The following is a 27,241-nucleotide window of genomic DNA, read 5'->3' on the forward strand; positions in this document are numbered from 1 at the left end:
ATTTTTTCTTTACATTTCAAAAGAAAAGGTAGTATTGAAATGCATAAGAATAGCGAATGCTGCACTAAAAAGATCCAAATCTACGTAGTCTACAGCCTATTTTTGTTAGTCAATCAAGAACTTTTCAATGTGGGTATTATCAGACCTTTGTGAAATTTCTTTCTTTAAAAAAGGCCATATCCATTCAATTTGATTATATTTGGATTGGATATCCAGACCTATTCTTATTATATAAATTTAGACCATGTTTCCTGTTGGCTAGAACCTCATCCAAAAACTCAGATGTGACACTGTTGCTACTTGCAAGCTCCTCTGCTGCAAAGAACCAAACAAGTGAAGGTGAGGGTGGCACTTGCAAAGTCAAGAAGAGATTATGTGGATTCCATTTTAATTTGTCTACACTCTTTTTGATCACAGGTAATTATAATTTGGCATTAGTTCAAAGACAGACAGACAGAGATCTTAAACTCACGCAGTCTTTACAAGATTCACAAGAGTAGCCCTGCTTCTTTGGGCCTTTTCTCCTTAGCACAATGCATGTGCGCCCAGCAGAGTTGAAACTTGCCCTGAAAAACTCATGGCCTCGGGGGTTCCATTGAGAAATGCTGTGTGGGCAAACAAAGCTCTCTCTTTGCAGCTTTACAAATGATAGGTTTTCACTTTATAAGATGTTTTCACTGCATTCTTAAAGCATCTGCTGATACAAAACAGCGTGGGCCAGCATTTCCAGTTTAACATTCTCAGTGAAAACAAGTGCCTATTCATGTGAGACTCTCTTTCTCTCCTAATTAGTTGCTTTCATCCAGAAGCTGGGAGAACTAGCTGTAGAGTAAGGAGGCTAACGTGAGATGCTAGCCTTACTCTGTGTGATTCCAGGTCCCTTCAAGCACAACCCTCTCACCACTGGCCTGCCCGGTGACAGACTGAATAGCTTTGGACAAGCACTTCGAGAAGCTCCCATGGGAAAAAAAGGAGGTGATGAGCGTCACCCTAGGACCTCAGAGATAAGAAATATCTGGACAGAGAATAAGCCAAGAACCTCCTTGATGGATGTTACAGAATCTAGCATGAGTTCGGTTACGGAAATGAGCATCCAACTGCTATACTAAACCTGTCCCACAGCCAACTGGTTTGATGAAGTTCCCCAATTGTAAGAACCCTGACATGGTCCAGAGGGCCTGTGTTTTTGTTTTAATCTCCAGGGAGGATTACTTGACTAATTTGTCAGTGTAGTTTTTTCCAAAAAAGAAAAAATACTATGCAGTATAAGATGTCACTAACTTAAATAGAATTATGATTATGTATACATTCTAATAGGGTTGTATCCTTCTACAACATCTTCCCCATGGAAACAGTCCATGTCCTTTATTGCATTTGGCATTATGGGCGAGGTCTGCAAAGAAGTCTCTGCAAGGCCAGTTTTTGTTGCTATGCGATTTCGCCAGCACAACAATGTTCTTTCAAGTACCATATTTGTCCCTCTAGGCCAGAACACTAGAAAAATGAGGAAGATGATGTCTTATGAAATAAAGGCCTTAAAACAGTCCATCATAAACATTAAGGTGATTTTAATTGTATAATATTAAATGAAATATCAAAATGTGTCGCTTGGAAGGCTGAGAGAACATGAACAAAGATTCCACTTTTCTTTTTCCAGACCATTCCATCAGGATGCTGTCAGTTTGAGCAAGGGCAGCCAAATCCTGATTATCCATAGTAATCAGGTCATGGCTAATTAACACTCACAGATCATAGACTCAGAAAGTTAGAGCTAGACGGGAAGTCAGAGGGCATTTAGTCCAATTTATTTGTTTTACAAGACCAAAGAAGTTACGGGTCTTTAACAAATTTACACACCTAATTAGGGGTAGAGACTAGAATAGAGCAGAGTTTCTGCCTCAGTTTACTTCTCTTTTCATGCTCCCCCATTAATTATTTTTACATGTCTTTCATTCATTTTAACATATAACCTTGCCCTCTTTCCCCCCAAAATAAAAGTTCTTAAAGACATAGTTGCTGAGTTGACACTAAACACCCTTTTATGTCTAATTTGCCTTGCTGTGCTCCTGTTCTCCCTTAGTTTGAAGCATCATGTAAGTAACAAAATGACAAAGAGGCACGGGAGGTTAAAGAAGGCATAGGCCGTGGTCGGCAAACTGCGGCTCATGAGCCACATGCGGCTCTTTGGCCCCTTGAGTGTGGCTCTTCCTAAGCCTTAGGAGTACCCTAAATAAGTTAATAACAATGTACCTACCTATATAGTTTAAGTTTAAAAAATTTGGCTCTCAAAAGAAATGGCAATCGTTGTACTGTTGATATTTGGTTCTGTTGACTAATGAGTTTGCCGACCACTGGCATAGGGTACTAGTGATTCACAAAGGGGTTATGCAAGGTGTGAATCATCAATGTCAGCAATGAAAGAGGTAGTCATTCCACAACTATGGTCACATGCAGAATACAGGGGGTAGTTGGAAGAGGACAAATCAGGGAAAGAACCAAAATGGAGATGATGGAGACTCTAGGATCCTTAGCATTAAGCACGGTGGAATCAAGCCAAAGGCTGTGTAATTAGGATGAAGTTGCTCATCCCTGCGTCCAGTCTTCTATTTGAGTGAAAAATTTATCTGTGAAAGGGAAGTTTATATGAACGAGGGGAAAAGACTAAGCAAGTCAGAGATAGACAAGTATCACATGATCTCACTCATATGTGGAATCTACTGAACAAAATAAACTGATGAACAAAATAGATCAAGAGACATAAAAGCATGGAACAGACTGTTGAACCTTGCCGGGAGCCGGTCCATGCTTGCTGTTTCAAGGGACCTGGCATATATGGCATACTGTTCTTAATATGTTTGCTCACCTTCTTGGCACTATGTGTTTTAACCAAGGTCTCTGAGAAAGGTTGTTTCCCCAAGTAGGGATTTTCCCCTGAAGTTAGGGAGGGAATAAAACCCCTCAACTAAGTGCCAGGCGGGTAATTAATCACTTTAACTACGAACAATCATGCTTAAGCTACATAATCTTTACTCCCTGGAATGGAGATAAGAAACGCCCTAACCTTTGTAATAGAGATTGATAGGATTGAATGAACTGGTATAAATACAGATGTAACAAGACAGCAAGACACAGGGCTTGGAAGACAGGACCAAGAGAGACAGAGCCTAGGCACAGAACCTACACAGAACGTTCTCTAGAGATAGAAGAACTTCGCTGGAGAGAGCATGCCGGAGGATCCTGGACAGGGACTGGCCTCGGAGCCTGGAGGCGGAGCCTGACGAGAGAGCATGGCAGGGGATCCTGGACTGAACCTGACTGCAGAGATTGGCAGGAGAGCCTGACTAGAACCTGGTGACTGAACCTGACTGGAGAACCTGGACAGAACCTCTCTGGAGATCCTAAGCAGAACCTCTCTGGAGATCCAGACCAGAACTTGGCTGGAGATCCTGGCTGTAGATCCTGGCTAGGCTGCTGATCAACTGAACATTGTCTCCATGTCATTCCTTCTTCGCCGACTCCATCCACGCCTTTGGGGACCCCTGGACCTGCTGGGACCTCAGAGGGAAGGCAGGGGAGGTTGGGTGGGGAGAAGGGAGGGACTATGTAATACTTTCAACAATAAAGATTTTAAAACATAAAAAAGGATAATTATAGCACTGTTAATTGCACATCACATATGGATCAATGAGATCACCGCCACCCCCCGCCCCCCCCCCCCAAAAAAAAGTGGTTATATGGGAATTGGGAAAGATGGTCCACAGCACTATAAGGAGCTGTGTGACCTGCCGAGTGAATAAATCTTCCTAGGTCTCAGTTTCCCCCAGAATGAAGAGATTGAACGATTATTTCCCAAAGCTTATTCTTCTAGGCAATATAAGTTCCACAGGATGTTAATGTATATTGAATGCAAATACGCGCGTGCGTGTGCGCAGGCGCGCGCGCGCGCGCGCACACACACACACACACACACACACACACGATCAAATAAGTTTGAGAAATTTTAGGTTATAAAAATCAAACTGGCTTCATAACTAGAAAAATCCTGGAGTCTTCAATATGCTACTAAGCATGTGCATCTCCCACATGAGGTATAGTTTGTAGTAATTTTCCTCAGAAATTCTTGTTTACAGACTATCAGGTTATGCGAATAGTATTCCACGCAACACTGGCCTAGAAGATAATGCCTCTTCCAGCTCTTAAATTCGTTTCCTTTAATCCTCACTCAAGAATATGTTTATTGATTTTAGAGAAACATCGATGTGAGAGCGAAACATTGATTGGTTACCTGTCATAGGCACGCCAACCTGGGACTGAACCCACAACCTAGGTATGTGTCCTGACCCGGAATCAAACCTATGACCTTTAGGTGCATGCTATGATGCTCAACCAACCCAGCCTTACGGACAGGGCCACGCTCTTAAATTCTTACTATAAATATGATCTTGTATAATGTAGGTTGAAAAATCTAGAAGTTATATGTTACTATAAATCTACAATGTTAAATACTTTATAGCTGAGAAGTCTAAAATATGCAATTCTCCCACTATAAAATTACTTGATTGAACATGATAATATATTCCAGTGATACCCACATTCCATGAAAATCTGAGAATGGCCTTGTATCTGTTTCAGAAATTCATAGCATTGACCTGAGGGAAAATAGAGAAAAGTTGAGCTATATTTTCTTCCATTCATGTTCTTGACATCATAAAAATCCTCAGAAAAGATTATCATCTCTTGAGAGGACATAGTTATAGGTATCCAATTCTGATTTTTAAAATATATGTAGCATGTAATGAGCTTAAAAGTCATGAGCTACCTCAAATTGTCCCCCAAATCATCAGTTAGTCTAGTCCTAAGCATGTAAAATATTTACAATGAAAAGCCCAGATGTCTTTAATTTTCAATGAAAAAAAAAAGTATTTTCCTGACCTTTCCACAATCTAATTTGTTATATACGATTAAAGACCTCTTTATCCTAGAAATTTTTTTGGCATCTCTGCTTATTATGGAATGGCCCAGGAATATAGAGAAAGTTTCTCACTAAACAGTCTACGCTTCAGACAACAGACATAAAAGTGACATGTGTACATACGCATAAGGAGAAGAGAACACTGAGTCAAGGGCATCAATTCAGATTTAAACAAAAACAACCAGCTTGGTCATAATCAAGTCCAAAGGTATCATAACTGAGGGCTCTTATGTTCTCTCTGCTCTCTGACCCACACAGCTCTGATCACATAAATCTATTATTTATAAACTTTTGAAGGATCCCCCATCTACAAAATTAAGGACAGATTCCTCTGCCTACCATTCAGCCATTGATAATATGAATATACTTTCTAGGCTAGTTCTCACAAATTCTTTATATACAACATATATTCTAGCCAAACTGTCCATTTGGTATTGCCTGAGCATGCCCTATGCTTTCTTCCTTAGTACCTTGGCTCAAGCCAGCCCCTCCTGCTAAATGGGCGTCAAATCAAAAGCAGCTAGTGACTTACATGGGAAAGAAAATTAAATTATCATGATACCTTTTTCAAGAGCAACACATTATGCCAAAAGAAAGTGAAGTAACATATGTAAGTACTCAAGGACAGAAAATAGGAGCCAAATACCTCATATCCAGCAAAACTGACTTCCAACTATAAAGGGCACACAAAAAAACTATTGTTAACATGCATGAATGAACTACTACCAGGTATGATGGAATAAATGAATTTGTACTTCCACTATAAATGATAAAACAGAAACAAAATATATAAGGCAACTGTTTTTTGATATTATCAGCAGACAGCATAAAACTGTGATCCCCGAGGACCTGACCCTGTTTAGAGACATTTCTCAATTATCTCTTACAGTTCAGTGAGCTGGAGTCCCAACTGAGTACTGTGGGCCTGCAGACATTAGAAGGCATGGATCAGAGTTTAAAGCAGGTGAACTGGCTGAAATCCATAGGGCAGAACACCAGAAAGAAGAGAGAGGCACAAACAGGGTGACCAGGATTCTGTAAATGTGCTGTGGGGCGGGGAGGGCGGGGGGTCCTCTAGAGCTGTTCGCCAAGGGCTATAGACTGTGCATGTGCAGAGAGAAACTATATGAGGCTTGCCCAGGAATGTATACCAGAGCAGACCAGAGTCTTAAAATAAATCTAATACATTCTCTGATCATAATAGAATTAAATTAGAAAGCAACAAAAATAAGATATCTAGAAAACGTTCAAATGTCTGGAAATTAAATAACACACTTCTACTATGGGTTAATGAAGAATTCACAGGGAACATTTGAAAATATTCCAACTTAATGAAAATGGAAAACATCAAGACTTATAAGACACAGCTAAAAGAGTATGTAGAAAAATGTGCTATTTTTTTAAATATATATATATATATATATATTTTCTTCTATTTCAGAGAAGGGAGAGGAGGAGAGAGAGATAGAAACATCAATGACAAGAGAGAATCATTATCAAGCCCAAAACCTGGGCATGTGCCCTGACCGGGAGTCGACCCATGACCTGCTAGTTCATAGGTCACACTCAATCTCTGAACCACACCAGCCAGACAAAAAACATGTACTACTTCAATACTTACATTAGAAAAGCAAGTTTTAAACTAATGATCACCATGTTCATTTTTTGAGATGCTACCTTAAAAAGCTAGAAAGTAAATTTAAAGAGCAAATTATGACCAAAATAAGAAGGAAAGAAATAATAAATATGAAAGCAAAACACAATAATATGAAAAGCATTTCAGAAATATAACAAAGGTGGATCATTTGAAAATATTAATAAAATTAATAAACCCTAGCAAGATTAATAAAAAAGAAAAAGAGAAAACACAAAATACTTAGATCTCAAGAACCTTAGCTACTGAAAACAATGAATTCCTAATCAAAGAGCTCCCCCTGAAAACTCCATGCCCAGATTATTTTAATAGTGAATTTGATCAAATATATAAATTCTTCCAGAAAACAGAGAAGAGGTTGCATCCCAACTCATTTTATGAATGTAGAAAAATCCCCATACCAAAATCTGAGAAGAATATTACAAAGAAATAAAATTACAGAGCAGTATCTCTCATGAACATCAATACCAAAATTCTTTGAAAAATTAGTAAATAAAATTTAGTTATATATATATAAAATAATACATCGTTACCAAATTAGGTTTGTCTCAGGAATGTACAAGATCAATTAAAGAAATTAAAAATTAAGATAATTCGCCATATTAAAATACAAAAGAGTATCCTCAACAGTTACAGAGGGGGAAATGGAACAAAAATTCAATGCCTCTTTATGAAAAACATTGCAGCACACTTGGAATAGATGAAATTTCCTCTAACCTGATACATCTCACAGAAACCACCAACTAATGTCATACTTGATGAAATACTGCCTTCCCCTACGATAAAGAACAAAGCAAGAATTATCTGCTCTCCCCATTTATATTCAACATTCTACTCTGGAGGTTCTAACCTATGCAATAGGGCAAGATGGAGAAACAAAAAGCTCAGATATAGAAAAAGACATTGTTAAACTGTCACTGATTGCAGATAACATCATTGTCTCCATAAATAACACTAAGTATCTATAAAAATAAGCTATTCAATTTAATAAGCTAACTTAGAAAAGCTGCATCATACAAGGTCAATATACGGAAATTAGTTGCATGTCTCCAGACTAGCAACAACATCTGAAAAATTCCATTTAAAACACAGAACCACTTATAATAGCATCAACGAAGATAAATAACCAAGAATAAATTTATCAAAAGACATCCACACTCTCTACACTGAAAACTACAATATAATACTACAAGAAATTAAAGAAGGCCTATATTAAAGAAGGCCAGATATATCATGCTCATGAATTGGAAGAACCAAAAGTTAACATCAACTTTCCTTTTAAATTTATCAGTAGATTCAACACAATCCCAATTATATTCTCAGCAGGACTTGCATAAATTGACAAGCTGATGCTAAACCTCATATAAAATGCAAAGGACTTAGAGCAGTCAAAATAATCTTGAAAAGAGAAGAACAAAGTTGGAAAAGTTACAATACCTAGTTTGAAGACTTATTATAAATAATATTTATCAAGTCACTTTGTTATTAGAATGATAAACATACATAAATAGACCAAAATGGATTTCAGAAATGACCCACACAATTTTTGACAAAGGCACTAATACAAGTCAATACCAGATTAGATCATTTTTCAATAAATCCAGTAAAAACTAGATGACAATCTGAAGAAAAATATAAATGTTGACCTTTACATCACATACAAAAACTTATTCAAAATAGATTACAAATATAAATCTAAAAGCTAAAATTATAACACTTCTGGAAAAAGTATAAGAGAAATTCTTCTCTATCTTGAAAGTATACAGGGATTTCTTAGTAGACAAAAATGTTCTAACCATAAAATAAAATAAAAATTAAAACATATATTTGATGAAGGACATATGCAGAATATGTAAAGAATTCTTACAACTCAGGAAAGGGAAGAAAACAACTAAATTTTAAAAATCTGTAAAGGACTCACAAAAGAAGATACATGAATGGCAAATAATCATGTGAAAAGATGCTCAACATCATTAATCAGGAATATGACAACAAAAATCACAATGAGATACCACAACACAGCCCTTATTGTTTAAAATTTGAAAGAATTCCACATAAAGTGCTAGCAAGAATGTGGAGCAATGAAACTTGTATACATTTATCATAAGAGCATAAAATGTTACACTCATTTTAAAAGTAGTCTAGGAGTTTCTCATAAAGTTAAATACACAATTTTCATATGTCCCAGCAGTTTTATTCCAAAGAATTTACTCAAGACACATGAAAATATATGTCTATCAAAATATTGTAAAGTTCAGAGCAGTGTTACTTATAATAGCCAAAAACTAGAAAACATACAAACAGGTGAATGAATCAACAAACTGTGATATATGCCTACAGTGGAACACTACATAGCAATACTGACAGACATAATGTTCAAAATGTTATGCTGTGCCAAAGTAGCCAGACCTAAAAGAGTAGACATATCACATGATTCCATGTATCAGCAATTCTAGAAAAGGCACATCTAATTCAGAATGAAATTGCATATCAGTGTTTGCTTTAGGTAGGAATAGGTAACTGACTAGTAACGTGAACAAGGGAATATTTTTTGATGATGGAAATGCTATACACTTGTGTATATCTGATACAAAAGTAGATACATATGTTAAAACTCATCCCAATGCCTGGCCAGTGTAGCTCAGTGGTTGAGAGTTGACCCAGGAACCAGAGGCCACAGGTTAGATGTCCAGTCAGGGCACATGCCCAGGTTGTGGCTCAATCTGCAGTAGGGGGCATGCCAGAGGCAGCAAATCGATGATGTTTCTCTCTCATGGATGTGTCTATCTCTTACCCATCTCCTTTCCTCTCTCTCTCTAAAACAATCATGTCAAACTCGCAGCCCGTGGGCCCCGGGCCGCATTTATTTGGCCTATGTTAGCCTTTGAGTTTGACATGTTTGCTCTAAAATATCATTAAAAACATATTTTTTAAAAAAATGCATCACAATGTATACTTAAAATGAGTGCATTTTTATATATGCATTATACCTCAACAAAGTTGATTTACAAAAAAGTAAAAGAAGCTGACACAAGGTAAGTACATTCTATATTATTTCATTTATAGAAGCTTCTTGAGCTGATAAAACTAATCTATAGTAATAGAAATAATATCAGTGGTTATTGGGAGCAAAGGTAAAGAAAATTAATTGAGAAGGGGCACTTGGGAAGTTTCTAGAGTGGCAAAGATGTTCTAACCCTGATTTGGTGATGATTATACAACATATACATTTGTCAAAACCCATTAGAGTGAATTATTAATGTGGCTTTTTATATAAGTCATGCTTCATAAAAAGATGAATTCTAACAAAATCTTAGGAACTACTGTTCCCATGAGCAAGAGAGAAGACTAAAATAAATATCAGAAATGAAAGAGGAAATATTAGAACTGATACTACAGAAACACAAAGGATCATTAGAGAGTATAAACAATTAAACTGCAACAAATTGGAGTTTAATCTACACTAATAAAAGAGAAAAATGGTAATTGGCGTATGACACTACCCTTTTCATTGGCTAATCAGGGCTATATGCAAATTAACTGCCAACTAAGATTGGCAGTTAACTGCCAACAAGATGGCGGTTAATTTGCATATGTAGGCACAATGCAGGGAGGCGAAAGGGAAAGCAGGAAGAAGGCCCCTGCCACTGACAGTGATCAGAAACCCAGGGGGGAGCTAAGAGCTGGGGGGCCGCCTTTGCCCTGCCCCCCAGCCATGATCGGAGAATCAGGTGCCTTTTCCGCCCTGGCCAGTGATAGCAGGAAGTAGGGGTGGAGCCAGCGATGGGAGCTGGGCACGGTCGAAGCTGGCAGTCCCAGGAGCTAGGGGTCCCTTGCCTGGGCCTAAAGCAAAGCCCACGATCGCGGGGCTGCTGCAGCTGTGGGTCCCCGCTGCGCGGGCCGGACGCCTAGGCCAGAGGCGTTAGGCCTGGGCAGGGGCGGAGCCTGCAACCACGGGGAGTTGGGGGTCCCCTGCCCAGGCCTGACACCTCTGCCAGAGGCCTCAGGCCTGGTCAAGGGGCCGATCCGGTGATTGGTGATCGGAGGGTGATGAGGGTCAACTCCTCTGGCCGAGGCATCAGGCCTGGGCGGGGGGCTGAGCCGGGGATTGGGGGGATATGATGGTCCCCTTGCCCAGGCCTGAAGCCTGGGTCAGAGGCGTCAGGCTTGGGCGGGGGGTGGAGCAAGCGATCAGAGGGAGATGGGGGTCCCCTGCCCAGGCATGATTCCTGGGCCAGAGGCCTCAGACCTGGGCAGGGGCCAGAGCCAGTGACTGGGGGGAGATGGGGGTCCCCTGTCCAAGCCTGACACCTCTGGCGGAGGCGTCAGGCCTGGGCAAGGGGCCGATCAGGCGATTGGAGGGTGATGGGGGTCAATGCCTGAGAGCTCCCAGTATGTGAGAGGGGGCAGGCTGGGCTGAAGGACATTCCCCCCCCACACACACACACACCCAGTGCACGAATTTTGTGCACCGGGCCCCTAGTAACTTAAATAAATAAATAAATTCCTAGAAACACACACCCTAACAAGACTAACTCACAGAGAAATAGAAAATCTGAGCAGACCAATAATGAGTGAGGAGACTGAATCAGTAATTAAAACCTCCCTTCTAAAAGAGAAAAGCCCTGGACCAGATGATTTTACTGGTGAGCTCTACCAAACATTTTATCTTTACTGTTGGAAATATTACAGATGTCCCCTCTTTTCCCCAATGACCCCCTGCACCCCATATCCCTCCCATCTACCAAACATTTAAAGTAGAATTAATGGCAATACTCTCAAACTCTTCCCCAAAATTGAAAAGGACAGAATATTACAAAACTCATTTTACAAGGCCAGCATTGCTGGGATAACAAAACCAGATAAGGACACTACAAGCAAAGAAAACTACAGGCCAAATATAAATGCAAAAAGTTATTGACAAAATGCTAGAAAACACAATTTAACCGCACATTAAATGGATCATGCAGTATGATTAAGTGGGATTTATTCCTGGGATGCAAGGATGAGTCAACATATGCAAATCAACAAATGTGCTACACCACATGAATGGAATGAAAAATAAGTCATATGAGCATTTCAGTGGATGTAGAAAAAGCATTTGAACATTCCCATTTTTTTTTCATGATTAAAAACTCTCAACAACTTGTATGTAGAAGGACTATACCTCAACAAAATAAAGGCCATATGACAAATCCACAGCTAACATCATACTCAATGGTAAAATGTTGAAAGCTTTTCCTTAAAGATCAGGAACAACTCAAGGAGGCCCGCTCTTATACTTTTATTTGACATAGTACTGGAAGTCCTAGCCAAAACAATTAGGTAAAAAAAAAAAGAAAGAAAGAAAGAAAAGGCATCCAAATAATAAAAGAAGTGAAACTGTCACTATTTTCAGATGGCGTGAAAAAAACTCCACCAAAAATACTATTATCATTAATAAGTTCAGAAAAATTGTAGCATAAAAAATTCAGTTGTGTTTCTATACACTAACAAAAACTATCTAAAAAAGAAATCAAGAAAACAATCCCATTTAGAATATCACCAATAAAATAAAATACCTAGAAATAAATTTAACCAAGGAGGTAAAAGACCTGTACACTGAAAACCATAAGATGCTGATAAAAGAAATTGAAGACAAAATAAGTGAAACTATACCTTGTATATATACATTGAAGAATTAATATTGCCAAAATGTCCATTCAACCTAAAGCGATTTATATAGTCTATGTATTCTTTATCAAAATCCCAATGGCATTTTTCAAAGACTCAGAAAAATAATACTAAAATTGATATGGAATCACAAAAGACCCTGAAGACCCAAAGCAATCCTCAGAAAGAACAAAACTGAAGGTATCATACTTTCTGATTTCAAAATATATTACAAGCATATGGTAATCAAAGAAGTATGCCACTGGCATAAAAAAGATACATAGTCTAATGGAACAGAATTGCGAGCCCAGAAATAAAACTCCACAAATTTAATGAGAGCCAACAATATTCAATAGGAAAGCTGGATATTCCCATGCAAAAGTATAAAATTGGACTCCTAACTTAACACCACTCACAAACATGAACTTGACATGGATTACACTTAAATGTAATAGCTGAAACATAAAATTCCTACAAGACAAAATAGGGGGCAAGCAATTTGACAAGGACTTGGAAATGATTTTTTGCATATGGCCCTAAAAGCACAAGCAGCACGATCTAATAGCCAAGACATGAAATAACCTAACTGTCCATCAACAATGAATATGCATGTAAAGAAAATGTGTTTATATACAACAGAATATTATTCAGCCACAAAAAGAAGGAAATCCTGCCATTTGCAACAGCACGGATGGACCATGAGGGCATCCTGCTGAGTACAGTATGTCAAACAGAGGAAGACAAATATAAATGATCTCACTTGTGTGGGGAATCTAAAACCCTTGTGCACTGTTGGTAAGAATGCAGATTGGTGCAGCCACTATGAAAAGCAGTATGGAGTTACCTCAAAAAATTAAAAATGAAACTTCTTTTTTAACCAGTGATTCCACTTCTAGAGATATTTCTGAAGAAACCCTAAACATTAATTTGAAAGAACAAGTACACCCCTATGTTCATTGCATCATTATTTCCAACTAGAGGCCCAGTGCACAAAAATTTGTGCACTCGGGGGTCCCTCAGCCCAGCCTATGCCCTCTTGCAGTCTGGGACCCCTCAGAGGATGTCCACTTGCTGGCTTAGGCCCACTCCCTGGGGTATCAGGCCCAAGCTGGCAGTCAGACATCCTTCTGGCAGCCTGGCAGCCCTCGGGGGATGTCCACTTGCCAGCAGGGAGCAGGCCTAAGCTGCAGTCAGACATCCTTAGCGCTAATGAGGCGGGAGAGGCTCCCACCACCACCGCTGTTCTGGCAGCCATCAGCCTTTCTTGTGGCTGAGCAGAGCTCCCCCTGTGGGAGCGCACTGACCACCAGGGGACAGCTCCTGCATTGAGCATCTGCCCCCTGGTGGTCAGTGTGTGTCAAAGTGACCAGTCATTCCCAGTCGTTCTGCTGTTAGGGTCAGTTTGTATGTTACCCTTTTATTAGATAGAATAGAGGCCTGCTGCATGGGTGGGGGCTGGCTGGTTTGCCCTGAAGGGTGTCCCAGATCAGGGTGGGGGTCCCACTGGGGTGCCTGGCCAGCCTGGGTGAGGGGCTGATGGGTGTTTGCAGGCTGGTCACACCCCCTTCAGGGTGGGGGTCCCCACTGGGGTGCCTGGGCAGCCTGGGGAAGGGGCTGATGGCTGTTTGCAGCTGGTCACATCCCCTTCAGGGTGGGGGTCCCCGCTGGAGTGCCTGGCCAGCCTGGGTGAGGGGCTGAGGGCCGTTTTCAGGCTGGCCAAGCCCCCCCAGCGACGGAAGCTCCCAGCCTCTCCTTTTTTCTTTCTTTCTTTTTTTTTATTCTGGAATTTATTTACCTTCTATAATTGAAACTTTGTAGCCTTGAGAGGAGCTCAGAGCCAGCCAGGGCAGGCGGGAGGGAAGTTTGACTTCCTCCATCGCCAGGGGCAACCCACTCCTGCTCGCTCTAGCTCCGTGGCCACGGCCGGCTGAAAGCAGGTATCTGGGGTTTATTTACCTTCGATAATTGGAACTTTGTTGCTTTGAGTGGAGCTCAGAGCTGGCCGCAGCAGCTGGGAAACTTGGCTTCCTCCATCATTGGGGCAACCAAGCCTCCTGCTTGCTCCAGCTCCGTGGCTGCCGGCTGTGATCTTGGTTGGGTTAATTTGCATACAGTCACTCTGATTGGCTGGTGGGTGTGGCTTAAGGTGTAGCGAAGGTATGGTCAATTTGCATGTTTGTCTTTTATTAGTGTAGATAGCCAAGATTTAGAAGCAGCCCAAGTGCCCATCAGCAGATGAGTAAATAAAAAAACCTGTGGTACATTTACATAATGGAATACTACTCAGCTATAATTCAATTAAAAAAAAGATGTAGAACACTTACTCTACCTTAATCACCTTGGAAGTCAACAATGACTAGCAACCTTCCTTCTCCTTCCTCCTGTTGATCAGATTTCTACCATCATTCCTATCTTGGACTTCATATAGTATGCATTTGTTGGTGTCCAACTTCTTTTACTCAACATATTTCTAAGATTCATCCATGTTGTAGTATGTACCAATAGTTTATTCCCTTTTATTGCTGAAGAATATTTAACTGTATGCACATACTCCAACTGGACTACCCATTCACTGATTGATGGGCATTTGTATTGTTTTCAGTTTCTGATTATTGTAAATAAAGTTTCTCTCAAAATTTAAAAAAAAAAAAATTAAGCCAAACTCATAGAAACAGAGAGTAGAATCCTGACTGCTAGGGGCTGGGAGTGTAGGAGATATTGGTCAAATTCTACAAACTTCCAGTTATAAGATGAATAAATTCTGGGAATATAATGCACAGCAGGGTGACTAGAGTTAACAATGCTGTATTATATACTTAAAGTTTTCTCAGAGAGTACATCTTAAATGTCCTCACCAGACACACACACACACACACACACATACACACATGGTAATTACATGAAATAATGGAGGAGTGAACTAATCTTATATGGTAATAACTTTGCAATATACATATGTGCGACATAATTATACTGTACACTTTATTTTTAATATATTTTTATTAATTTCAGAGAGGAAGGGATGGGGGAGGGAGAGAGAGAGAGAGAGAGAGAGAGAGAGAGAGAGAGAGAGAGAGAAACATCAATGATGAAAGAGAATAATTGATGGGCTGCCTCCTGCACACCCCCTACTGGGGATGGAGCCCACAATCCCTGGCATGTGCCCTTGACTGGAGTCGAATCTGAGACCCTTCAGTACGCAGGCTGATGCTCTATCCACTGAGCAAAACCAGCTAGGGCCATATTGTACACTTTAAACTTACACAGTGTTATATGTCAATTACATCTCAATAGAGATGGGGGGAAATCAGGTGGACAAAAATAAAATGTATAGGTAAAAAGTGTCTTGGGAAAGAAGAAAGGAAGTACTCGGCCAATAAGTATAACATCAGCTCATAAGGAAGCACCTCTCATCGTGGTAGTGTATTTGGTCAGCAGCATGGTGATGGGTCAGATAAAGCTATCATCTCAGCTTGTCACCTACTGGCTCAGTGACCATAGAATAGACATTGATTTTCCCTAGGCCTTAATTTCTTCATCTATAAAATAAAAATAAACTCTTTAAAGAGTTTAAAAGCCCATCCAAATTTAGTATCATAGCGAGTAGTATTTAATAGCCAATCAAAAATGTAACTATTACTCAAAGGTTTCCTGGCCTCCAGTTTCTAACTTCTGAAATTTACTATGGATACATTATCCAATGAAAACTATGCACTCAATGATTCCCTAGAATCTGACAAAATAAAATACTATATCAACTTACAAACCTGAAAATCCACCTGGGACCTTTTTACCTTTCCAGATCCCTTTCTTGTCTTGTCTTAGAATTACCTACCTCTCGTCCTTTCTTCTTAAAGTTGCCACATTGCACAATGAACTTCCCATGTGTCTCTTCCTCGTGAAACCCATCATCACCTAGTCCTACCCTCCCTATTTAAAGCCTGATTCGAATACTACTTTCTCCAATAAGCCCTCTGTTTCTCTTCCAAGATCAAAGCTCAAATGCTACATTCTTTGCAAAGACTATGATACCACTTCCAGAAATGGCTAAAAGCATTAGACATACACACCTGTTTCTCAGTCCCTAAAGAATTTGATTAGATTTTTGTAAGTATATTTATATCTTCTTAGCCTAATGATATGGAAAGCAGGAAATTAAAAAAATCAGAATAGATCTAAAATAAATTTCATAAACCTAAAAGAATAGTTGAAACTAACTAAATTTTAGAACTTTATCAAAGCTGCCTTGTGTCATCTGAATTTGACTATTATTTGTTAATCTTCAACTACTGGAGGGAAAACTGCATTGAAAACATAAATTTAAATTAGATATATTAGTCAAGTAGTTCAACCAGCAAAAGAGCTAACAATGAGATAATAAAAAATATATATAGGACAAAGAATACAAGGAAAATTTTCTGATTTTTAATCTGCTTCTCTGAAAAATACTACAAAATTTCTTTTTTACTATCTTTCTACTAAATGGCATAATTTATGCTTTGGTACTTAGAAAGAAAAATCAGCTACAGGAACTAATTTTTTCTGTACTTGTCAGCTACTACCTATGCAGTTCCATTATGAATGGTCATTAGCTGCCAATTTAGGCATTATTACCATGAGGACTCCATAAAGCCTGTCTCATTGGTCAGTCTTAAAAAATGGCACAGCTGCAAAACAATGTCAGTTATGATTCAGCCCTAATTTTCCCTGTCAACAGCCTTGTTCAACTTCCCAGATACTCCTACTTGTTGCCAAATCCATTTTGTAAACGAAATCTGCCTTTTGAAAATCACCATATGAATATGTCAACAGGTCATGAAATATTTTCATTACAAATCTTAAAGAAAAACTTAGCTTTAAAGAAACTGTTTGGAAAATGTCTATTTCATTAAGTGCAAGTGTGAAATCTTGATGGAAAACATTTATTTTGGCAACTTGCTATTCTGTTGGTGGCCCCAAAGTATCCTGACCAGACTATCTTTGTGGGAGGTGGAACTGGGTGATTCTAGAGCAAATGAAAAATTCCTTACTAGGAGTCCCTTGGACCATGAGCATTGGGGAAAGACTGGAAAAATCCAATGTGCAAATACCAGGCATAAAGGCTTATTCTAAAAGGTCCTATGTCATTAAAGTAATTTTTCAATTACATACATTAAGAAAAAAGTAGTGGTGTGGACCAAAGATAGTAGATAATCCCCAAATTATTCAGGTTTGACTTTGGAATAAATGTATATGTGCACACGCGTGCACGCACACAAACAATTCCCTTACTCAACTCTTGTTTAAGCCATTTTCTCTGCCTGGGAAGATCTTCCATTATCATCTGCTTGACAAGGTCCACTCACCCTTTTATGATCAAATATGAATGTCACTTCCTCTCTGAAGTCTTCCCTGCCTTTCCAGGAAGATAATCTCTCCCTCTTCTAGTCTTTTGAACAATGTCTCCAAAATTGTAGTCTGAGCCAGAATGTCCTTCCTTTTTAAGGCTGAATGATATTTCATTGTTTGTTTATCCATTCATCTACTGATGGACACTGAGTCGATTTCACCTTTTGGTTACTGTGAATAATGCTGCCATGAACATGGGTGTACACACATTTATTTGAACCCCTACTTTCAATTATTTTCGGTATATACCCAGCAGTAGATTGGTAAATAATATGGTGATTCTATGTTTAATTTTTTATAAACTGTCATACCATGCTCTAAAGCAACTCTACCATTCTATTCCTTTAAGTTTTCTATCAAAAAAATGCAAGTCTAAAACTACATAACAACATAGTTCTACATCTATTAATAAGAAAGCATGATTTACAAAAACCCATATTTTTTTTAAAAAAATGTATGTGACTTCAGGGTGATTTGTTGAACTCACCATTTCCATATTATTCTACTTTAAAAGATACACAATTCCTTATTTAAAAACTACCTAACACATGGATATTTCCAATCTATAATTCATCAACTCAAGAATTATCCATGCACAAAATTAATTGCTTTAAAATTTTTAAAATTTAGAAAAGTTTATTTCCTCTATAAAATAAACACATTGCTAAACATAATTTGCTAAAAAGTCCTTGAAAAGAGTGCCTTGAGATGAATTTAAGCATAAAAATTTCTGGTTAAAAGCCTTTTTTAAAAAGTATTCAAGAAGAGAGTGAAGAGAAACTTATGACTGAAATTAACTATAGGTTGTGATGGAGAAAAAGCAAAATAATAAAGTTTACATAATAGAGTAGTTATCTAACCCAAATCAAGCAAAGCAAGAATTAAATATCTAATAACAAAATTAACTCAACCCCATGAGAATTTTGATTGGGAGATGATTATGGAGTTATATAATAGGCCAGTGTTTGAGTTTTCTTAAAATTGCAAGCAATCAGCAATTATAAGTCATCAAAATCTTGAGTCCTGAATATAAAAAAACATAAATATTCAATGTTTTCAAAGTGCTTGAAATCAAATTAAAAAAGATAAAGCTAACACATGAAAAAAGGTCCAATTTCCAACATTTTATAGAAAGTGTCATATGCAGCATTTTAATCAACTATAGCTATCCTTATCATATAAAATTATTTAAAAGCTTTCTAAAATACACATAAATCAATTAAGGAACACAGTTACCAATCACTTAAGATTGTATTTTATATGCTGTGTATCAAAGTACAGTACAAGTTCTTATCTTACCACTTAATAATATCTGTTTTATTTTTACAGCAATAAAGGAGAAGGTAGAAGAATGTAGTTATCATAGTTGTGGAATTCAGAGAGGCAGCATTAAGGAGATTCTGATCTAACTTTTAAAGAGACAGTATTATGTAATGGGCTCTTAAAGAAATTGATTTTGGCTGTTTATTTGCTTTTTTATTCATTGTAAGTTGCTTTGCGCAGGCAATAGAATTCAAGTCATTGGTCATTCTGTGTTGTTTAAGGTGAGGCTCCATTCCTCCAAACTGTAATTGCAATTCTCAAAATGCTTGAAGGATTCCCTTCTCTTTTGGTGGCTCCTCTCTCTGGGGGATCCACCCTTCCCTCAGTCTGGGCTCCATCGGATGCCTGCTTTGCTCGGTAACAAAGGCAGCCTCTGCCCAGTCAACTCTGCTTAAATAACCAAGAGGTACATCAAACTTAACATGTTCTTATCTTACCGCTTAATAATATCTGATCCCTCTCACCCTGCCCCCAAAATGGCTTCTCACATATTCTTCCTCCCTTTTAGTAAATGACAGTTTGCTGAGGGCAAAAGCCTGAAGCCTTCCTTCACTCTGCTCTTCCTCTCACATCCCATCTCACAGCTGATCTCATTGATTCTACTTTCAAAACATATCTAGAATCTAATAATTTCTTACCACTTCCCCTCCTACTTCCCTGGTATGAACCCCTGTCATCTCTTACCTGTATTACACAAACAGTCTCCTAAGTGCTGTCCCTGCCCCTATTTTGGTTCCCCCTATAGTCACTTCTTCAAACAGCATCTGGTGATTCCAGAGGCCAACCTGCTAGTTAACACAAAGAGAATGCTTATGATCTATCAGGGACTGTACAAAGTGCTTGACTTAAATGAACTCATTTCATCATCATAATTCTATGAAGAAGGTACTATTAGCATCCCTATTTCCAGAAGAGACAACTGCGGTCCAGAAAGGTTAAGTATTGTGCCCAAGGCCATGCAGCTGGTAAGTGGCAAATCTGGAACTGAAACCCAGACAGTCTGGGCCAGTGATGGCAAACCTATGACGTGTGTGTCAGAGGTGACATGTGAACTCATTTTTTTGGTTGATTTTTATTTGTTAAATGGCATTTAAATATATAAAATAAATATCAAAAATATAAATCTTTGTTTTACTATGGTTGCAAATATCAAAAAATTTCTATATGTGACACAGCACCAGAGTTAAGTTAGGGTTTTTCAAAATGCTGACACGCCGAGCTCAAAAGGTTCGCCATCACTGGTCTGGGCAGTAGTTCCTCTGTTGTTTCCTGAGGGTTCTCATCTTATTCAAAGTAAAAACATAAAAAATATATAAAATCTAATCGGGCCCTAGCTCAACATGTTTCCTATTAATTTCCTCTCATTCTACTCCAGACTCACCACCTCCTTGCTCTTTTTCAAATACACCAGCCTGCTCCTGGGTCAGCATACAGGCAGGTGCCGCTTCCCCAGCTTTGAATACTCTTCCTCCAGAAACCCGAATGGTTTGCATAAATGTCAAGTTATTAGTAGAGTCTTAGTGAACTACCCGGTTAAAGTTGCAGTCCTCTTCTCCCTTCATGCCCTAAACCCCTTGCCTGCTTTACTCTTATCTTAGCATGCCCCGAAATGATACATATTTTAATTGTGTATATTTCTGCCTCACCCCACCATAACGTAAATTACATGATGGCAAGGATTCTCATATATTTTGTTCACTCTGTGTCTAGAAAACATAGAATAGTTTTTGGCACTTGGAATGAAAAATAAATAAATAAAGGCAGGAAGAAAGAGAAAAGGAGAGAGGGATAAGTGAGCAAGGCAGACAGTTCGAGCTGTACGTTATAACCAATTTTCTTCACAGCTTCAATGTGTCTATGAAGTGAACACTAATGAGAAGCCAGGAGAATCCCACCACCTGATCTGACTATAAAATGCTGACCACACTAATCTAACCTGTATGAGAAGCAGTGTCACAAGAAATGTCTCAGCAAAGTGGAAATAGAGTGAATATACTTCAACAAAATAAGGGCCCTTTGTGACAAATCCACAGCCAACACCAACAGACAAAAGCTAAAAGCATTTCCCTTAAAATCAGAAACAAAACAGGCGTATCTGCTTTTACCACTCTTATTCAACAGAGTACTAGAAATTCTAGCCACAGCAATCAGACAAGAAAAAGAAATAAAAGGCATCCAAATTGGAAAGGAAGGAGTAAAACTGTCATTATTTGCAGAAGACATGATACTATACAGAAAACCCTAAGGACTCCATAAAAAAGGCTACTAGGACTGATAAATGAATTCAGTAAAGTAACAGGATACAAAATTAATTTTCAGAAATTGGTGGTATTTTTATATACCAGTAATGAACTATCAGAATGAGAAACTAAGAACACATTCTCATTTACAACTGCAACCAAAAAAATAAGGTACCTAGGAATAAATTTATCCAAGGAGGTAAAAGACCTGTACTCATAAACTTATAAAATACCGAAGAAAGAACTTGAGGAAGACACAAATAAGTGGAAGTATATACCATATTTATGGATAGGAAGAATTAACATCATTAAAATGTCCATACTACCCAAAGCAATCTATAGATTCAATTCAATTCCTATCAAGATACCAATGGCATATTTCACAGAACTACAACAAATATTCCAAAAATTTATATGGAACCACAAAAGACCCCCAAATAGTATCAGCAACCCTGTGAAAGAAGAATAAAGTTGGAGGTATCACACTACCTAATATCAAACGATACTACCAGGTTATGTGATCAAAACAGCGTGGTACTGGCATAAAAACAGACATATAGATCAATGGAACCGATTAGAGAGCCCAGAAATAAATCCATGCCTTTATGGTCAATTAACATTTGAGAAAGGAGGTAAGAACATACAGTGGGGGTAAAGACAGTGTATTCAATAAGATTCAATAAGTGGTTTGGTAAATATTAGACAAATACATGTAAAAAATGACACTAGACCAGCTCTTTACACCATCTATATAAATAAAAGCCTATGTGACTGAATAACCGTTTGACCATTCGATCAGTAGCTATGACACACACTGACCACCAGGAGGCAGAGGCTCAACGCACAGACATGGAAACATGGAACAGACTGATGAATCTGAGGGAAGGAGCGATAGGGGAGGGCAGGAAGAGATTAACCAAAGATCCAATATACATCCTAGAGGCTCAGTGCATGGATTCGTGCACTGGTAAGGTCCCTCGGCCTGGCCTGCTGCAATCAGGCCAAAACTGATTTGGGCCTCTAATATACAATAGTAAACTAAAAATGGACTAAAGACTTACAGGTTATATTTAAAACCATAAAAATCCTAGAAGAAAACATAGACAGTAAAATATCATACATTTCTTGCAGCAATATTTTTTTCCTGATATACCTCCTCAAGTAAGGGAAACAAAAGATAAAATAAATAAATGGGACTACATAAAACTAAAAAGGTTTTATACAGCAAAGCAAACTATCAACTAATCAAAAGACAACTCACTGAATAAGAACATATTTGCCAATGATACATCTGATAAGGGGTTAATATCCAAATTTATAGAGAACCTGTACATCTAAACATCAAAAACAAATAAAAAAAAACAACCCTGCAATACAATTAAAACAATGGGGAAAGGTGCTGAATAAACACTTTTCCAAAGAGGACATACAGATGGCCAATAGACGAATAAAAAGATGCTCAGTGTCACTAATCATCAGAGAGATGCAAATTAAAACCACAATGAGCTATACTTCACACCTGTCAGAATGGCTATCATCCATAAATCAATAAACAGCCAGTGTTGACTAGGATTTGGAGAAAATGGAGCCCTCTTATACTGTTGGTGGGAATACCTACTGGTGCAGCCACTGTGGAAAATAGTATGGAGTTTTCTCAAAAAATTAAAATTGAAACTGCCTTTTGATCCAGGGTTTCCACTTTTAGGGATATATCTGAAGAATCCCAAAACACTGATTTGATAGAATATATGCACCCCTATGTTCATTGCAGCATTATTTACAATGGCCAAGACTTGGAAGCAGCCTAAGTGTTCCTCAGTAGATAAGTGGATTACACAATAAAATGCTACTCATCTGTAAAAAGAGGGAAAAATTTACCTTTCAAGACAGCATGGATGGACCTAGAGGGTATTTATTATGCTAAGTGTAATGAGCTAGTTAGAGAACCACAAATAGATATGATTCACTTATATGTGGAATCTAATGAACAAAGTAAACAAAGTAGAAACAGACTCATAGATACAGATAACACACCCACAGCTGTCCCTGGGGGAAGGGAGATTGGAGGCTGGATGAAACAGGTGAAGGGGATTAAGAAAAATAAAATAAAAACAAAAACACACAAACAAAAAAAACCTCATGGACACAGATATCAGGATAGTGATTACCGGAGGGGAGGGGGTTTGAGACAGGTAGAAGAGAGTAAAGGAGGGGATAGATAAATGGTGACAGAAAAAGACTAGACTATGGGTGTTGAACACAATTACAATAAACAGATGCTGTGCACTTGAAACTTATTTAGTTACCAATGTAATCCCAATAAATTCAATGAAAAACACAATGAGATATCACATCACACCTGTCAGAATGGTTAGCATCAATAAATCAACAAACAACAACAACAAAAAGAAGGGGTTAGGGAAGGCAAGGAATTGGAGCTCGCCCTGTGAAGTGGTTAGGAAGCAGGGAAGCTTGCTGGTGATGGGAAATGGGAGAGTAGTCTTCTCCTTAGGAATCAGAAGCAAGTGTTTTTCCATGATAAATCTCTTAATTGGTCCCCCTTAATTTTCAGAATGCTTTATTTCATCTTTATGGACTCCCAGGCAGAGTTCTCTGAGTATAGTGAATTCAGGATGACTCTCTAAGGTAATGAACCTTACAAAAGAGGATTAAATGACCTAATTTTCAGGGATAGCTCAAGAATGTTGTATTGGGAGTGGAGGGGGGTTGGGGGGGGGGGAGAAGCTAACCTTAATGTCAGGAATAATACTTACAAGTTATTCCAAATATCCAGAAACATGGTTTCAAGTGAATGTCTTATGGACAAGGTTATTCACACAATTCTAAAGAGCAGGCACAACACAGCAAATTGATTCTCATAAAGAGCCCTGGTTGCCCCAGGTTTCGAATGAGAATTCCAGATGACTGCAGGTCTGTCTTTCATATAACTCTTAAGTGCTGTGAGATTTTCAGAGCTTTACACAAGCAAGGATTTAAGCCTGAAATTACTGAGAGCATTTGAACCAAGCCAAAGGCTAAATATCAACATTAAAACCAGACCTAGATTTTTCTTGGGTGATGTATGCCATAGTCAAGCTTATGGGCATTTTATCCAGAAAAGCCTAGTCTCATTGGCATTGAAAGATTTCGTAGCACAATAATTTCCTTATTCGGTGACTTCAGAGCATTTTAGATGAGTATCTTGAGATACCATTTCAGTATTAGAAAAGTTCTTACCTTGAGACTTGAAGTTGCACATAACCTGCTTTTAAAGTGCCAAAACCCACTCCCACCACTGTCTTTCCAATTCTCACAGGCTTCTCAGATTATCACTATTTCAGTGGTTCTTAGAACCTCACATATTGAATGGTAGTCGACCTAAAAAATACAGAACTTCATGTTTGGCCCCAAATCCTCAGAAAATGTGTGTTTATTGGTGTCAAGTCTTATGCTACATGTACCTGTCTATATATAGCATGACTGAAATAAAGACATGCATTTAATTTCTCCATTTGCTCAACCTTTATATAATAATCGTTTACATAGTAACTGATTGTGTCAGAATCCAAGTTCCTGGCAATACAAGTTACGACATATCATTTTCATTTACAAGTGGTCACTTTGGATTTCACTTCTCATTATGGGCTTTTCTACCTTCCTTATCACAATTTTCTCATGCCCTTAATCATTTAAGGATTTTTAGATAATGGAGGCCAGACACTCTTCCTTGATCTCTTAACCTCTTCTACTTCTTCCTTCTCTATTTCTTGTCTTTCTCTACTTCTTCTTCTTCTGCCACTTCCTTCACATCAGCTGGCAGAGGGACATTGGAGGAATGATCCCAACATCCGTTTGAGCCTACAGCAGGAGACCTTGTAGGGACAGGACAGAGGTACAGAGTTTTATAAGCAACTTTGAGGGTCATCTGCTTTGGGAAGGCTTCAAGAATTTGCAAGTGAAGGCTAGTGCGTGCCTTAGGTGCGCTCAAGAAGCTAAAAATGAGGGGGGGGGGGGGATCTAGATAAACAGGATTAATCAAAATGCAAATCTCCACCTTAGTATGCATTTCTACTTCAAAACTTACAATGAGCATATAATCAATTTCACCCTATCTCTCCTCTATATGTCACTTGACAAAATAAAGGTACTTCTATTCCCTTATATAAGCCTGCTGTCCTAAAAATGTGTGAATTCAAATTAAACATTAAAATAACTATAACTGAAAATGTGCATACTCACATTATGTATTTGTTACAAAATTCTTCAATGAATATATTCTGAAACAGTGATTCGATCACAAGAAAGGGAAAACATTTTGACATATATTAAGCCACTCATTTGTAACCTTTATCATATAATAAACTCTTCAATAATTTTAACCTGGTACTTATGCAGTAAATGCATCCAGAGTTTTTCTAGAGTTTATCAATGACAACCACACCCTTGTATTTTCACGTAGGTGTAGTTTTTTCCACTGTATTAAAACAACTGGTTAAAATAATGCAGATACCACTTAATCTTGTTTCATAATATTTAAAAACTAAAGGATTAAAATTATATCAAAATGCAAATAAACAAAAATGGGGAATCTACTTTTGTTCTTCAGTGTGGGAGAGATAGGAACATGCCGGGAGCCGGTCCATGCTTGCTGTTTCAAGGGACCTGGCATATATGGCATGCGGTTCTTAATATGTTTGCTCCCCTTAGCACTGTGTGTTTTAACCAAGGTCACCTCTCCGAGAAAGGTTGTTTCCCCAGGTAGGAATTTTTCCCTGAAGTCAGGGAGGGGATGAAACTCCTTAACTAAGTGCCAGGCGGGTAGTTAATCACTACAAACAATCATGCTTAAGCTACATAATCTTTACTCCCTGGAATGGAGATAAGAAACGCCCTAACCTTTGTAATAGAGATTGATAGGATTGAATCAACTGGTATAAATACAGATGTAACAAGACAGAAAGAGACAGAACTTAGGAGACAGGGCTTGGAAGACAGGACCAAGAGAGTCAGAGCCTAGGCACAGAACCTACACAGAACGTTCTCTAGAGACAGAAGAACTTCGCTGGAGAGAGCATGCCGGAGGATCCTGGACAGGGACTGGCCTCGGAGCCTGGAGGCGGAGCCTGGAGAGAGCATGGCTGGGGATCCTGGACTGAACCTGACTGCGGAGATTAGCAGGAGAGCCTGACTGGAACCTGGTGACTGAGCCTGGCTGGAGAACCTAGCAAGACAACATGGACACAGAACCTGGCTGGAGATCTGAAGCAGAACCTCTCTGGAGATGGAGACCAGAACTTGGCTGGAGATCCTGGCTAGGCTGCTGATCAACTGAACGCTGTCTCCGTGTCATTCCTTCCCCGCCGACTCCGTCTACGCCTGTGGGGACCCCTGGACCTGCTGGGGTTGGACCCCGGCAGGAACAAAATGAGTAAGTAATTTTTTCATCTTTTAATTCTATTTCTTATTTTGGTTCGTTTAAGACGTTGAGCTTGACCAAATGACAAATGCACCAGATCTAAGAAAATATGCAAAATTGTCATTCAGGTATACTGATTTTAAAGAGCCTTGCTCTGATCCACCTGCATACAATTTTCTCGGGGGCTTGTTAAATGTTTAATAGGACTACTGAGCCCTCTTATGTACAAGGTCACTTGTGGGATGGTTAACTGTTCATAGAGATTGGGAATGTTTTATAAAGTGAGAGTAATATAAGGCAGAATAAAACAATGGAGAAGAATTATTCGCATTACAAGCTTGAAAAAAAGATACTCTTTCACAGTACAGCATAACTAAACATGGAAAAACAGTAGTAAATACATTTTGGGACATACAGCCGTAAGCACTACATTGGCTGGCATCTCAGTCCTCTTCAGAATTAAAAGAGCAGTTCTCACTCTGGGACCACATTCATTCTCTGCCTATGCATTCCAATGGACTAGACTTCCCAAAGTCCCTCACACTCAAAGTTGCAAGTGTAGAAATATTAATAAGTTGTACAACATTTTCTTTTTT

The 27,241-nt window shown here is 38.6% G+C and overlaps 1 protein-coding gene across 3 annotated transcripts in view; it reads right to left on the bottom strand.

The window, feature by feature from the left end:
- ADAMTSL1 (ADAMTS like 1) overlaps positions 1-27,241 on the bottom strand; it is a 903,601-nt gene that overhangs the window by 719,911 nt on the left and 156,449 nt on the right. The gene's annotated exons all lie outside the window — the stretch shown is intronic.

This window comes from Myotis daubentonii, chromosome 11 (assembly GCF_963259705.1).
Source record: "Myotis daubentonii chromosome 11, mMyoDau2.1, whole genome shotgun sequence".
Classification (NCBI taxonomy): domain Eukaryota; kingdom Metazoa; phylum Chordata; class Mammalia; order Chiroptera; family Vespertilionidae; genus Myotis; species Myotis daubentonii.